The sequence below is a fragment of the Danio rerio genome, chromosome 4 (genome assembly GCF_052040795.2).
Source record: "Danio rerio strain M-AB ecotype USA chromosome 4, GRCz13ab, whole genome shotgun sequence".
In the NCBI taxonomy this organism is placed as follows: domain Eukaryota; kingdom Metazoa; phylum Chordata; class Actinopteri; order Cypriniformes; family Danionidae; genus Danio; species Danio rerio.
Window position 1 is genome coordinate 44,225,797 of NC_141024.2, and position 17,415 is coordinate 44,243,211.

Sequence of the window (17,415 nt, forward strand, 5' to 3'; positions counted from 1 at the left end):
TAGACAGGCACTTTGACCAACTAAGCCACAACGACAGACAAGGACAAATTGTTTTGCCCCTGTCTTACAACAGTAGCGCTGCACATGTGAATGTCTCGACTTGAAATATTAAAGTCCAATTGGTTACACATTACCCCACCATGCGATATAAAGCCATTGTCCAAAGCCCTCTTCAACGAGCAGCGTTCTTAAGGATTTGAGTTTTGTTAAGAAACAGACTGTCAGTGTGTTCCTTGTGAAAACAAAAGATTTTTTGCATGAAAATTCTGTAATATGCAGAAAATTGTGTGTAGTGTTTTGAAAAAAGTGTGTTGTAAACCTGCAATTTGAGTGTAAAGCAGGAATTGTGCTTGTAGTTTAGCAGAATTGGTTCAGGGGGTTGGTGCATCAGTTACACATGTTGTAGAAATTGTGTCTGTAGTACAAGTAATTGTGTGTAAACAACTAAGAAAAAACTGTAAGTCATCAGCTTCATTGTAGAGTACCCCTAGTATCTAAGCCTGCACTGAGCAATGAAGGAAAGAAGCAAAACTGGATGTACAGATGCGTAAAATGATGGAAACTCACCACACCTAAGTCAAGTGAAGAAAAGGGGCAAAACTTGCGACTCTGGTGGGACTCGAACCCACAACCTTTGCATGACTCAGCTCACAGCCTAGAAGTCTGACACTATTGATTGCACCGGAGAGCTTGAGTGCTCCAGCACTGTTCCACAGAAAGCACTTTTTGGTACTCTCTGGCATATAAAAGCCAATCTCAGTACGGACTAGGCACTGCTGGGGTTCAAACCCACACTGCTAAACAGCTTGCTGCGTAAACACTTGTAAATCTTGAGAAGAAGCAACTCTGGAAACTGTACATTAGGCACTGCTGGGATTTGAACCCAGGATCTCCTGTTTACTAGACAGGCGCTTTGACCAACTAAGCCACAGTACCAATGCTGAAAATAGGGTAAGACGTTTTTGCACAAAGAGACTAAAAAAAGACAGCCAGTCTTAAAAACCAAAGAGGTTGCTATTTATTGATTAGCAAACCATGTTATGCCATACCTCTCAACACTGGGATGTAAAAATATGGGACAACAATTAGCTTTAAAAAGAAGACATAGCAAACATTAGAAAATATTAACAATAACACAAAATATTTTGCCTAATAAAACCAATGGCCTATACAGAAAATAAATCAAGTTATTAAATCCCATTCACTTTTTACTGAATTTAAATATTGATTAGCATTACTACAGTTATTTAGTGAAGAGCAGCAATCTCTTATTTTGTTTTTTGATAACAGAGGTGTCACTGTAATGCCGAGTTCAGACTGCGTGATTTTAGCCCCGATTTTGGCTCGCCGACAGGTTTTGAGAAATCGCCGACAAATGCCTGAAATCACAGGCAAATCGCCGCTCGTGCACGTGAGTGACAATCACACAGTATGAACTATCAAAGACGCGATCTGAGAGAATCGCCGATGAGCCGCCGATGCCTGTGAGATATTTGGCATGCTAAATATCTGGAGCTGTCGGCGATTCAAATCATGCCGTGTGAATTGAGTTTTGACTGAAAATAACATCAGCGATCGCCTACAGCCAATGAGAGAGCAGCTTTCACTTGTGTGTGCGTGTGTGTATACCTGCTGCAGGCCAGCGTGAGGCTGGGGGAGAAGTTTAAAGCGCTCTTTTTCGGTTTATTTGGACCCATGAAATGGAGGAAAAACTAGTGGAGGTTTGACAGGACTCAGGAGCAACTGTGTCTGTTTGATGTTTCATACAGAAAGAAATTAGTTTATTATCAACGTTGAGGAGAAATGGCTAATTCCCTTTAAACCCAGGTGAGCAAACATGTACATGCTCTACCCCATTAAAGGCTTCTTTCTCATTATGTAGTTAATAACAAAAGATATACTACGTGTTTTTGGCTGAGACATAGTTTGGACGAAGTTGTCAGCGATTCTTCCTATAGTAAAGTCATGCAATGTGAATGTCCCAGTCGCCGATCCATCTTGCAGTGTAAACAAAGCAGCGACGAAACGCTAGCCCAGATAGTCAAGCAGTGTGAAAACATCTGTGACACGACTACTTTGAAAATTATGCAGTCTGAACTCGGCATAAGGATGCACAGATCTATAGGCTAATGAAAGCATTCGATTAGTTTAGTAACTGTTTGTGCTCATTTAAGAAAAAAAATGTTGTGTTTTTAAAAATAATACAAGCAGAACAAACATGTTTACATATTATTAAATGTATGTGTCTGTTTAAACACACATAAATCCCCAAAGTATGCTAAACTTTCGCTCATCTTTAAATTGCGAGTACAGAAGCGGATCTGGGAACAGTATATCACACAGAGCACGTCCAGTAGTCAGACTGCATGCATACACTGATTCAGGGGTTGCGTCGATCGACGCACAGCTTTAACAGGAAAAAAGTGAATGCAGACATTTTTATTAACATTCTTTCAAGCCAAAATAAAGCGAAAGCACAATTCTCTTGCACAGCTCTTGCAATTTATATCACATTTGAGATCGGCTCTGTTTTGACAGTACTTTCACTATTCATAGAAAGTTTAAACATACAGGGCAACTGCGGGGAAATACTTAAACTTGATGATAGCTGAGAAAACCGGAGAGTTGACAAGTATGTGTCTAGCTAATTAATGGCGTCATCGATCACGGATACAGTAAAATAATCATCTTTGTTGTAACATTACCTCTGTCTTTGTCGTGTTTTTCCTCCTCTTCTTGTGTTTTTTTTTTTTTTTTGCCTCCCCTGCGCACTAGACTGTTTGAGAGGGTTTGGGACGTTTTGACATATTGAGCATGTTGACCCATCAAAATAAATGAACACCATAACAGGTACAGTCTAATTATTCAGAGGGGGGCGTCTTAGGCGAGTAGGTTTTATTATTATTATACTACTACTACTTAGTAGGCTATGCACTATGCAGTTATATTAATGTGGGCTTATTCTTTTCTGAATTCATACCAACTAGTTTTAAGTATAGTGGAAGTTACTTTTTTTTCTTCTCCCATTTCTGGCGCCCCCCTGGCCTTACTGCGCCCGTAGCAATTGCCTATACTGCCTATGCCACGGGTCGACCCTGCTGTGATTGATAATGTGACATTAGAATTTAACAACTCATTCTTAAAGCCAAATTGCTTAATTTGTGAACTTTTTGTACTTGGGGTTTAGTTGCACTGAAACATGATCTTATGTCTATTTTCTCTGTCATTTTATCCAATACATTAAACTGCCAGGCAAGTTTATTTATACTGTAGCACATTTTATACACAATGGTAATTCAAAGTGCTTTACATAAAGAATGCAAAACTATTATAAAAATAATCACAACAATAAAAACAAAGAATTAAAAAAATGTTAACATTTTAATTTTAAATTAATTGATTCACTTAACAACAGAATAGAAATTGATTATACAAAAATACAGTGGGGTTAGTTTGGACGTAGCACAGTGCTCATTAAGCAAATACACCGCTAGACAAAATGCTTATTGTGGTCCTTAATGTAAAGTTAACATTATGCCAAGTCTTTACAAATGAAACAACACATGGGAAACGGCTTTAGCTTAAGTAGCTAATACTTAATTATACCTAATACTTAATAACCAAGTAACTAATACAGCAGATTTACGCCTGTTCTTCTAATATGATTTTGCTATTTAGAGTTTGCAAATAACACTTTTTATGAAATTATGTTATTAAGGGGAAAGTCCGAATGTGCGAATATAAAACCAACTTTACTTCTATAAAAACATGGGAGAAATGTATCAATAATTCATGATGACTGCAACAGTAAGTGGAAAAAAATGTAAAGAAAAAAAACTTTTGCTAAATTATGTTCCTGCTTTTGGAAATATTATTTTTACCCTTTATACAACGTAGTACTATTTTATTCTCAGTAACCGAGGGTTATTGTTTGAATAAAGTAACAGAAAAGTGTGTAATAAGTGTTTTAATGAAAAGTTTTACTCAATTTCGTTTTGTTAATTAAAAGCTGCGCACAATTTTGCCCTAGCCTATGTCAGTGAAGTGAACTTATTAGACTTTATTTAGCTTGTAGACCGTTAAAATCACCAGTTGATGACCAGTTTTTGTCTGTCCCTCGGTCTCGCTGCAAATCAAAGGGTGATAGAGCTTTCTGTGATAGAGGTAAAGTTGGTTTTACATTCACACATTCGTTCATTTTGAAATCTCTGTATTGTTTACCATGTTACTTTGACTATTAGATTGGAATGAGCATGCAAGTGTGGCTTGAAAACAACATTGACACTGTTTATTTGATTGTGAACAATGTTGTACTTTGATAGTCATTTGCTGCTAATATGATTTTACTATTTAGAGTTTGCAAATAATACTTTTATAAAAAAAATAATATTATTAAGGGGAAAGTCAGAATGTGCGATTATAAAACCAACTTTACCTCTATGGCTCTGGAACAGTGTCCCTTTGAACATCGGGATTGCTACATCAATGGATGCTTTTAAATCTAACTTAAAGACTTATTTTTACTCTCTTTCCTTTGAGTGACAAATGCATGTTATTTTTTGTATTTTTTGTATTTTAGTATTACTTTTAAACATACATTTTTTTGTATTTTTGATACAATTTTTTAGTTTTATTGTGTAGTTTATTTTATTGTAAAGTACTTTGGATCAACCACGGTTGTGTAAAATTGTGCTCTGTAAATAAAGTTTGCCCTGCCTAGAGTGGCAAAAAAGCTAAACAAAAGACTTTTATTTTGGCGTGACGTGACGTCATCAGGCGGCGCCGCTACAGCGCGGTGATTCAACTGGAGAAAGGTTTGCTTTAAAAGTTTTACAGATATAACCCGATTTAAAGTTAAAATACTAAAGTTTCAGGGTTTTTATACGATGCAAAATTATGTTAATGCTGTTGGAAATATTATTTTAACCCTTTATACAATGTAGTACTATTTTATTCTCAGTAATCGAGGGCTATTGTTTGACTAAAGTAACAGAAAAGTGTGTAATACATGTTTTAATGAAACGTTTTACCTGATTTATTTTTGTTGTAGCAACAGTAAAGTGTGTAATGAGTGTTTTAGTAAAGGTTTAATTTATTAAACAGCATGATGTCAATCTATTCTAAGTATACATCACTATATATAAGAAATGGAGTATCTTCAGCTCATTTTTGGCTATAGTTTCTTGCTCAGACTTATCTGATTTCTTTTTGTTAATTACTCTCATATAAAGAAACTGTTGAAGCAAGTGTTGAAGAGAAGTTATTTTATTTCTGTTCATTGTTTTATAAATTTTCAACAGGACATTTTTATTGTTTTGTTTATTTTAAACAGGATAAAGTGTCCAAACACAGAGAAAAACTCCTGCTGAAGCGACTGATCTTCACACTGTTATAAAGATAGAAGTAAAGTTGGTTTTATATTTGCACATTCGCACTTACGCTCCCCTAATAAAATATTAGAAAACTGTTGTTTGCAAATTCCAAATAGCGAAATCACACTAGCAGACAACTATTATCAAACTACAACAGCGTTCATGGTCAAAGAAATCATGCTAGTGTTGTTTGAAGTGTTACTTACATGCGATTTCAGACCGAATATTCAATATCGCGTGAAAAACAACAAAGGGACCGTGTCAAAAGTTCTCAGGTTGTTGAAAAACGAACAAAAGCAATTCAGCCAACTACTATAACGGTACACATCACTTACATTTTGCATTACAATGACATGTTTTTATTGATTAATATATTTCATGTAATTTTATATATATATATATATATATATATATATATATATATATATATATATATATATATATATATATATACATACACACAATTTTTTTATGTTTCTGATTTGTATGTAACCTTGTCATTTGATTTGTTTAAATAGGTTTTGAAATCATGGCCTGTGCACATCAACATCTGTGGACCCTACAGAACATGCATGCAACCTGTGCCTTGCTGTTTTCCTTACCTCTGTCTTACCCATTGTCTTAACTAAATATTGTAACACTGTCATTTCTGTTTTTTCTGTTTATGACATGTTGTTGTACATTAAACTATCATTATATCATAAATAGTGTGCATTTATTATGATCATTATAATTTGTTGATCCTACAATGATTGGACAACAAAAAAAATTACACATTTACATACACAATGAAAAACAAACACTACAGAAATTATGCTCTAAAATATTACTATAAACTATTGTAGAACATATATTTCTCCAAACTTACTTGTGAGTGATAGATATTATTATTACAGATGTCTGATATTAATTTGTTGATGCTACAATTATTTCACAACAAAATATTAAGATATTTACATTCATTAAAAACACTACAGAAATTATGCTCACAAATATTAATAAAAAATTTCACACCATATTTTTTTCAAAAAGTGCTTGTGAGTGATAGGGGATATTATGATTGATGTCTGATATTAATTTGTTAATCCTAAAATGATTGAACAACAAGATATTACGATATCTGTGTTTAACATGAAAAACATACTGTAGAAAATATGATTAGAATTATCAATATAAATTTATTTACAAGATATATTTATATAAAGCTAATTATGAGTGATACACAATATTATTACTGATGCCTAATATTAATTTGTTGACACTACAATGGTTGGACTTGAAGAAATTTAGACATCTACATCCACAATGAAAAACACTACAGAAAATATGCAAACAAATATTAATATAAATTATTTCTCAACATATATTTATGAAAATGTACTTGTGAGTGATAGATAATATAATTATTGATGTCTGATATTAATTTATTGATCCTACAATAATTGTAAAGCAAGATATTGGGATATCTGCATTTACCATGGAAAAAAAAACTGAGGAAAAAATGCTTATAATTATCAATATAGTTTTTTTTTTTTACAAAATATATTTATGAAAAGCTACTTGTGAGTGATAGATAATATTATTACTGATGGCTGGATTTTTAATTTCTTTATCCTACATTTATTTCACAACAAGATATGAAGATATTTAGATTCATAAAAAACACTACAGAAATTATGCTTATAAATATTATTATTAATTCATATCTAACATACATTTATTAAACGGTGCTTGTGAGTGATAGACAATAGTATTACTGATGTCCGATGTTCATTTGTTGACCCTACAATGATTGTGAAACAAGATATCAGGATGTTTACATTCACAATGAAACACACACTACAGAAATTATGTGCATAAATAAAGCATATTAATTAATGTACAGGATATATTTATGAAAAGGTCCTTGTGAGTTATAGATAATATTATTAACGGTGTCTAATTTTAATTTGTTGCTCCTACAACATTTGGACATTAGAAAATTAAGATTTTTACATTTACAATGAAAAACACACACTACAGAAATTATGTGCACATAAAAATGAATATAAATTAATGCAAACCATATATTTATCAAAATGTGCTTGTTAGTGATAGACAATATAATTATTGATGCCTGATGTTTATTTGCTGACCCTACAATGATTTTGAAACAAGATATTAACATATTTACAATCATTAAAAACACACAATGCAGAAATTATGAACACAAATTTTAATATAAATTAATAAACATTCTATATTTATGAAAAGCTTCTTGTGAGTGATAGACAATATTACTGCTGATGTCTGATAATAGTTTGTTAACGCTACAAACAAGATATTAAGATATTTACATTTATGAAAAAGACACACTACAGCAATTATGATCATAAATATTAATGAATTTTTTTACACCATATATTTATCTAAAAGTACTTGTGAGTGATAGATAATATTATGACTGATTATAAATGACAACAACAAATTAAGACATCTGCGTTTATTATAAAAAAAAAACATATGCTGTGGAAAATATGCTTATAATTATCAATATAAATTTATTTACAAGATATATTTATGAAAAGCTTCTTGTGAGTGATAGACAATATTACTGCTGATGTCTGATAATAGTTTGTTAATGCTACAATTATTGTGAAACAAGATATTAAGATATCAACGTTTACCATGAAAAATATGTACTGCAGAAAATATGCTTATAAAAATTAATATTAAATTGTTTGCAACACGTATTTATATAAGGCTACTTGTGAGTGATAGGGGATATCATGACTGATGTTTGATGTTCAATTGTTGATGCTACAGTGATTGGACAACAAAATATTAAGATATTTACATTCACTGTGATGAAAAACACTTCAGAAATTATGTTTATAAATATGAATATAAATTCATTTACAACATATAGTTGTGAAAATGTACTTGAGAGTAATAGATAATATACTTATTGATGTCTGATTTTAATTTGTTAATCCTACAATGATTTTGAAACAAGATATTAATATATTTTACAATAAAAAAAAAACACTATAGAAAATATGCTTTAAAAGTCCACCTTAATAATTGTTGTGCACAATAGTAAAATAATATTTCAGTGGTGGTGGTAATGATGGTATTGATTTCAAGCATGAATCTTTATTTTTGTTGTACTCGTATACCTTATTTTAAGAATATTATAAGTATTTTTGTCACTTTTTATGTTAGCCTAAAGTCAAAGTCATTAATGTGTGTGTTTTTTTTTTAATATATATAAAAATAGTTTCCCAGAGATGGGTTGTGGCTGGAAGGGCATCCGCTGCATAAAATCTTGCTGGATAAGTTGGCGGTTCATTCCGCTGTGGCGACCCCGGATTAATAAAAACTAAGCTGAAAAGAAAATGAATGAATGACTTAATAAAAATATTTTTTATTAGCATAATTTTTCCAGCATTTGTCTACATGTTCTAGTCTAGAGTACTCATCATTTCTTTTACTAATAACATCTCTTTCAATATTATTTTGTATTTTTTTTTAAGTTTGCTTACAACCACTGCATGTATTTAATCTTTTTATTTAAAAATATAAAATTATGTTTTTATACATTGTAATTTAACCAATTTTTCCCACATCAATCTTCATGTTGTGGTGACATCAATTGTTTTACTGATAATATTTATTTATTTCAATATTTTTCTCGTATTATTTAAGTTTGCCTATAATCAATCTTCTATACATTTACAGGTGTAAAAAAGTACTTTAAAATATATTAGTTTAAGCAAAATTATTTCCCACATGAGTCTTCATTTTATGTTGTACTCACATCAATAATTTTACTAATGTGCACAGCAATTATTATGGTGAACTTTTAAAGCATATTTTCTATCGAGTTTTTTTTTTTTTTTTCAAAATCATTGTATTAACAAATTAAAATCAGACATCAATAAGTATATTATCTATTACTCTCAAGTACATTTTCACAACTATATGTTGTAAATGAATGTATATTCATATTTATAAGCATAATTTCTGTAGTGTGTTTCATCACAGTGAATGTAAATATCTTAATATCTTGTTGCCCAATCACTGTAGCATCAACAAATTAACATCAGACATCAGTCATAATATACCCTATCACTCACAAGTAGCCTTATACAAATACATGTTGTAAACAAATTTATATCAATATTTATAAGCATATTTTCTACAGTACATATTTTTCATGGTAAACATTGATATCTTAATATCTTGTTTCACAATAATTGTAGTGTCAACAAACTATTATCAGACATCAGCAGTAATATTGTCTATCACTCACAAGAAGCTTTTCATAAATATATCTTGTAAATAAATTTATATTGATAATTATAAGCATATTTTCCACAGCATATGTTTTTTATAGTAAACACAGATATCTTAATATTTTGTTCCACAATCATTGTAGGATTAACAAATTAAAATCAGCCATCAGCAGTAATATTGTCTATCACTCACACGTAATTTTTGAGAAATATATGGTCTACATTAACTAATATTAATATTTATGCACATAATTTCTTTAGTGTGTGTTTTTCACAGTGAATTTAAATATGTTAATAGCTTGTTGTCCAATCATTGTAGGATCAACAAATTAAAATCAGCCATCAGTAATAATATTGTCTATCAGTCACAAGTACATGTTTCTACAATTAGCAAAATATGAACCTATAGTTGTAATTACAATGTAACAAAACAGTTAAAACAATGAACAACACATACAGTGTCCAATCATTGTAGCATCAACAAATTGAAATTAGCCATCGGTTATCATATTGTCTATCACTTACAAGTACCTTTTTATATATGTTTATATGTTGTAAATGAATTTATATAACTATTTGTGATCATAATTTCAGTAGTTTATTTTTTTCAGTGAATGTAAATATCTTAATATCTTGTTTTACAATCATTGTAGGATCAACAAATTAACACCAGACATCAGTAATATTATTGTCTATAACTTACAGAAATTTATGGAGAAATATATAGTATAAAATAATTTAAATGAAAATTTACGACTATATTTTTTTTAGTGTATGATTTTCACAGTGAATGTAAATAACTTAACTTCTTAATGTCCAATCATTGTAGGATCAACAAATTGCTATCAGACATCAGTAATAATATTATCTATTACTCACAAGTACCTTTTGAGAAATATATGTCATAAAAAAATTATATAAATATTTGTGTGAATATTTACTGTAGTGTGTTTTTCAGTGTGAATGTAAATATCTTGTTTCACAATAATTGTAGCATCAACAAACCATTATCAGACATCAGCAGTAATATTGTCTATCACTCACAAGAAGCTTTTCATAAATATATGTTGTAAATAAATTTATATTGATAATTATAAGCATATTTTCCACAGCATATGTTTTTTATAGTAAACACAGATGTCTTAATATCTTGTTGTGAAATCATTGTAGGATAAAGAAATTAATATCAGACATCAGTCATAATATTATCTATCACTCACAAGTACTTTTAGAGAAATATATGGTGTAAAAAAAATTCATTAATATATATGATCATAATTGCTGTTGTGTGTTTTTTTGTAAAAATGTAAATATCCTAATATCTTGTTTCACTATAATTGTAGCGTCAACAAACTAATATCAGACATCAGCAGTAATATTGTCTATCACTAACAAGAAGCTTTTCATAAATATATAATGTATATTCATTTATATAAAAATTTGTGTGCATAATTTCTGCAGTGTGTTTTAGTAATTGTAAATATGTTAATATCTTGTTTCAAAATCATTGTAGGGTCAGCAAATAAACATCAGGCATCAATAATTATATTGTCTATCACTAACAAGCACATTTTGATAAATATATGGTTTGCATTAATTTATATTCATTTTTATGTGCACATAATTTCTGTAGTGTGTGTTTTTCATTGTAAATGTAAAAATCTTAATTTCCTAATGTCCAAATGTTGTAGGAGCAACAAATTAAAATCAGACATCGTTAATAATATTATCTATAACTCACAAGGACCTTTTCATAAATATATCCTGTACATTAATTAATATGCTTTATTTATGCACATAATTTCTGTAGTGTGTGTTTCATTGTGAATGTAAACATCCTGATATCTTGTTTTACAATCATTGTAGGGTCAGCAAATGAACATCGGACATCAGTAATACTATTGTCTATCACTCACAAGCACCGTTTAATAAATGTATGTTAGATATGAATTAATAATAATATTTATAAGCATAATTTCTGTAGTGTTTTTCATGAATCTAAATATCTTAATATCTTGTTGTGAAATAAATGTAGGATAAAAAAATTAAATCCAGCCATCAGTAATAATATTATCTATGACTCACAAGTAGCTTTTCATAAATATATTTTGTAAAAAAAATTATATTGATAATTGTAAGCATATTTTCCAGTTTGTTTTTTTCATGGTAAATGCAGATATCCTAATATCTTGCTTTACAATTATTGTAGGATCAATAAATTAATATCAGACATCAATAGTTATATTATCTATCACTCACAAGTACATTTTCATAAATATATGTTGTAAAATAATTTATATTAATATTTGTGTGCATATTTTCTGTAGTGTTCATTGTGGATGTAGATGTCTAAATTTATTTAAGTCCAACCATTGTAACATCAACAAATTAACATCAGAAATCAATAATTATATTATCTATCACTCACAAGTAGCTTTTCATAAACATATCTTGTATATTAATTTATAAGAATATTTATAAGCATATTTTAATAGTATTTTTCTTGCATTTCAAAACAAGTTTATTTAAAAAGCACACTTCATACACAATGATAATTTAAGAATAAATCCATTACATCTCCTATTTCATCATTTTATCATGCAATTTCATTGATTACAAACACAAATCACAAAAGGTCTGCTGGTCTTCCTATTGCAGCTCTATATTGACGCATGGGACATGAAACAAACATTGGCAAGAATCTCACTTAATATGTAATGAAAGTACAACTTATTACATTACTATGTAATGTGTGGCAATTATGTATAAAAATATTGTGCAAGTACATGCAAGTAAAAAAAAAACATTCCAAAGTGAATAATAGCATTGTAAATCCCCAAATGCATAGATTCTCATTTTGGACTCTTTTCGTCCACATGAGCCGAACTCATTTCATGACACTGTTATTTGCTGTCTTGAAAATATTTTTTTTATTCACATGTACTTCAGCAGAGTAACATTTTAAAGGAGGGAGCCAGTGGTGAAGTTCACAAGTCTCAATCTGGCCATCTTTTGCTTGCGTACAATCTGTAAATAATTAGGAAAAAGAAGAGGGGAAAAAACATATATAGTTATTCATATTACATATGAACATGTATACTTGTGTAAAGTGTATATACATTAATCATAACTCAAAAATCAGTGTATAAAATTACTATTCTATACTAATATACTATTCTAAATTACTAAGTCTATTCTAAAAGTTTTATGTTTTTAAATTGTTTTAATATAATGTATACATAAACATGTCTGTGATATATTGTTTGCAGATTATTTTATTAAGATTTAGTAGGCTTACTATAGACAGTGAACGTTAGCAGCTTGATTTTACAAACTGATAGTTTGTAGACGGTCCCTCAAAAAAGCGATGACGTCACCTCCTTCATAGAGGTAAGCGTGTTTTTCTACTCCTTTAAAACGCCGAGTTTGACAGAAAAGTGTGGTGTACATTTTGCTCATAATCGACTACAACGGTAAATAATTGAATATGGATTCTTTACTTGCTGATTAACAAACTTATTGAACGCAGAGGTCGGAATGTGCGAATATAAAACCAACTTTACTTCTATTATTATGACATATTATTTATGTCTTCCATTTTCTCTACCTTCTTAAGGTTATTGCTTTTCTAGTTCTCCTTCTGTTTGTAAAGCATCCTTGAGCACTGGCGCTATATAAAATAAACAAAAACAGTACATTTAGAGAAGTTTAATTGAGCTGACGATATTTGACCTACAGTATTCTCATAGAAGAAATCTGCTATTACAGTGATAATGTTGGCTTAGTACTTTGTACTAATATGTCACGGTGATCAAAATTCCCTTTTTTTCATCAACTTTATGGGTTTAAACTTTTTTCTAGTAGTTGTTACTAGTTCTCACAGATAGTATCTGAGTTAGAATTACATCATTATTATAATAACTAATTACCAGGGCTATTGTGTTTAAACAGGGTTTCCATGGGGTCTTAAAACGTTGTAAATTCCAAAATCCAAATTTCAGGCCTTAAAAAGTATTAAATTTACTGAAATATTGTGTTGTAGGTCTTAAACCTTTTCTTTTTAAAGGTCTTAATTTTTCTTTGTTCATGTTTTCCTACTCAATCTCGCCAAAACCCATACACTCACCAACAATCCATCTCAATACAACTTTCAACTTTTCATTCAAAAAGGTCATTTTAACTCTATTTCTCATAAAGGTTTAATTAATCTAACTTGGTGAAACCTGCAGAAACCCTGGTTTAAAATATGTCAAAAATCGTGGAAGCCCCCAATTTTAAATATGCTAAATTTGCTAAGTTTGTATTGTTTTGTTTTTGCTATTATTTTTATTGTGTTTTTACCTGAACTGATTGTTCTAGCTGTCCTGTACGGTGACCATGAGTGTCATGAAAGGCGCCTTTAAATAAAATGCATTTTTATTGTCTGCAAGTTGTTTATTGAGATTAAAATAATATTTAAAAAACAAACAAATTGAAAATGAGATAATAAATAAATATATATATATATATATATATATATATATATATATATATATATATATATATATATATATATATATACATACATACACACACACACACTCACAGTTGAAGTCAGAATTATTAGCCCCCCTGTTTATTTTTTTCCCCAATTTCTGTGTAATGGAGGGAAGATTGTTTCAGCACATTTCTAAGCATAATAGTTTTAAAAACTTATTTCTAATAACTGATTTATTTTATCTTTGCCATGATGATGATGATGATGACAGTAAATAATATTTTACTTGATATTTTTCAAGATACTTCTACACAGCTTAAAGTGACATTTAAAGCCTTAACTAAGTTAATAAGGTGAACTAGGCGGGTTAGGGTAATTAGGCAAGTTATTGTATAATGATGGTTTGTTCTGTAGATTGTCGGGAAAAAAATTGAAAAAAAAAAATGGGTTTAATAAATTAATAATTGCTTTCATTCTAGCCGAAATAAAATTCAATTCAATTCAGCTTTATTTGTATAGCGCTTTTACAATGTAGATTGTGTCAAAGCAGCTTCACATAAATGGTCATAGTAACTGGAACAGTGTGGTTCAGGTTTTAGTGTTTAAGTTCAGTTCAGTTCAGTTTAGCTCAGTTCAGTGTGATTTAATCATTACTGAGAGTTCAAACACTGAAGAGCAAATTCATCGATGCGTAGCTCTACCAATCCTGAACCATGCGAGCCAGTGGCGACAGCGGAGAGGAAAAAAAACTTCACCTGATGGGAGTGAAGAAAAAAAACCTTGAGAGAACCAGACTCAGTTGGGCACGACCATTTTAATTTCTCCGCTGGCCAAAAGTCTTGTGCAGAGTTTCATTCGCCATGGTTGAGGCTGGAAAATGGCCTCAGCAAAGACTCGTCTGTCCCTGGAGCGTCGCTGGAATCAGACTCATGTTCTCCACTCCCCACGACCATCAGCGCAGCAGCAGCTCAGGATATGGCCTGGTACCGGATATGGAATCCTTGGGATCATCTCGTCGCTGGTCTTGGATCCAATCAGTGACTCCGCATAATCTGAGGACCTCGGGATGAGTATCCCCAGGTGAAAATAGAGAATAAAGAGAATAATTAGCGTAGCTGCTGTTCATAGTGTATATAAGCAAGATGCAGAAGCCTGTGTGGAACCCGCTAGGTGATGCATTGAGTGTATGCTTTACTAAACAGATAGGTCTTTAATCTAGCTTTGAACTGGGAAAGTGTGTCTGAGCCTCGGACGTTATCAGGAAGGCTATTCCAGAGTGTAGGAGCCATGAAAGAGAAGGCTCGACCTCCTTTACTTGATTTTGCTATTCTAGGTACTACCAGAAGCCCTGAATTTTGAGATCTTAAAGAGCGAGTTGGTTTGTAGCGAGACAGAAGGTTGGTTAGATAAACAGGAGCTAGATTATTTAGAGCTTTATAGGTGAGAAGTAATATTTTAAATTCAATACGAAACTTAACAGGCAGCCAGTGTAAGGAGGATAAAATTGGGGTTATATGATCATATTTTCTAGACCTGGTCAGAACTCTGGCTGCTGCATTTTGTACTAATTGAAGTGTAACATGCAAAAACAAATAAGACTTTCTCCAGAAGAAAAAATATTATCAGACATACTGTGAAAATTTCCTTGCTCTGTTAAAAATCATTTTGGTCATATTTAAAAGAGAAAAAAAAAAATTAAAAGGGGGCTAATAATTCTGACTTCAACTGTCTGTGTGTGTGTGTGTGTGTGTGTGTGTGTGTGTGTGTGTGTGTGTGTATGTATGTATGTGTATATGTATGTGTTGACTCCAATACAACAGCTAAAGCCCCGGTCAGATCACATGATTTTTACTGTCGTTTAGTCACTACGTCAGATCATGCAATTTTTATTTTCTTTTTAAATCTTGACTTGTCGTTGGTAGCAAATGTGCCAGACTATAGGTAGGTTGCTATATATATATATATATATATATATATATATATATATATATATATATACATACATACATACATACACACACACGTTGCTATATATATATATATATATATATATATATATATATAGCAACGTGTGTGTGTGTATGTATGTATGTATGTATATATATATATATATATATATATACATATATATATATATATATATATATATATATATATATATATAGCAACCTACCTACACAGCAAATTCATTGGTGTTAAATTTCAAGTGTTGTGGTAATTCAGAGTAAAGTGTTAAAATTCTAGAGTTAGATAAAGGTAAAATAACCCTCTCGGCGTTAGAAGCTTATTTGCCTCCTTGTCATACAGAGTAACATGTAGAAAACCCTTGTATTTGAGAAACTAATCAGAGTGTCTGAAATCTCACCATACCCTCATTCACCTGGCCCTTAAATTAGTCAATTAGTTTAGTCCACTAGACAGAGTGAATGACCACAAATAAGTGAATTCAGACACCTGCTGTTGAACACCTGCTGTTAACAAGCACAATCACTGAAGGAAGAAGAAATTGAAGGAAGAAATAAAACTACAGACACAGCCTCACACCAAACCAACTGAATTAAAACAGAGCATTAAACAACTCCATTAAATAATAGCATAAGCAGCTTCACTGATTACAGTTTGACTTAATTTCTGTAAGAATATTTGACAATGAACAGAGGTTTATATTTTTTTATTAAAAATATTTCATTTGACCTCACCATCATAGAGATCAGAGGCTGCTTATTTGAGCTCTTGAAGCTTTACGCTGATATCCTAATGTTTCTCTGACTGCTATAGCCGTGTTTCTAAAACTCATTAGCTATAGCAAGCAAGGTCAAGAGAAACTATACAGTTTATGCTTAATTGTTATAGATTTAATTTCAGGTGTTTATTAAGTTGATTCATAAAAATATGCAAATATAGTTGTATTTAAACTGCATGGGACAATACTACTGGCAGTCTGCTGCTCTTCATAGAAAATTCAGCAAACAATTAGGATGCAATTAATAATTAGAGTGTCATGCACTTAACATTCAAGCTCCAGCTTGCTCTTTATGACACACAGGTATCAAGAATCAGGACATGAACCTCAACCGTGGTTGCTAAAAAAAAAAAGCTGCATAGTTCATGCCGCAATGCATGCTGGGTGCCAGCATAGTACAAAGCTCCCAGCATGCATTGCAGCATGAATAAATTATGCAGCTTTATGTTCTTACAATCTCTTTCTTTTCCTTTATTTTGTGTTGTTTTTGGGAGGTGATATTTCAGTAGAGTGTTTTTTTTACTTGATTTTTATTTTTTGTTTGTC

At 31.0% G+C, this 17,415-nt stretch overlaps 1 long non-coding RNA gene and 1 other non-coding gene across 2 annotated transcripts; one reads left to right on the forward strand and one right to left on the reverse strand.

Moving 5' to 3' along the window:
* Window positions 1–862: 862 nt before the first annotated feature.
* trnat-agu (transfer RNA threonine (anticodon AGU)) lies at window positions 863–936 on the reverse strand. Its single transcript has one exon. It is a non-coding gene; the product is annotated as a tRNA-Thr (tRNA).
* A 3,827-nt stretch (window positions 937–4,763) lies between these two features.
* Window positions 4,764–12,678, forward strand: LOC148681154 (uncharacterized). The gene is made up of 4 exons (XR_015942854.1): window positions 4,764–4,814; window positions 5,333–5,692; window positions 5,891–11,910; window positions 12,081–12,678. It is a non-coding gene; the product is annotated as an uncharacterized LOC148681154 (long non-coding RNA).
* Window positions 12,679–17,415: the final 4,737 nt, after the last annotated feature.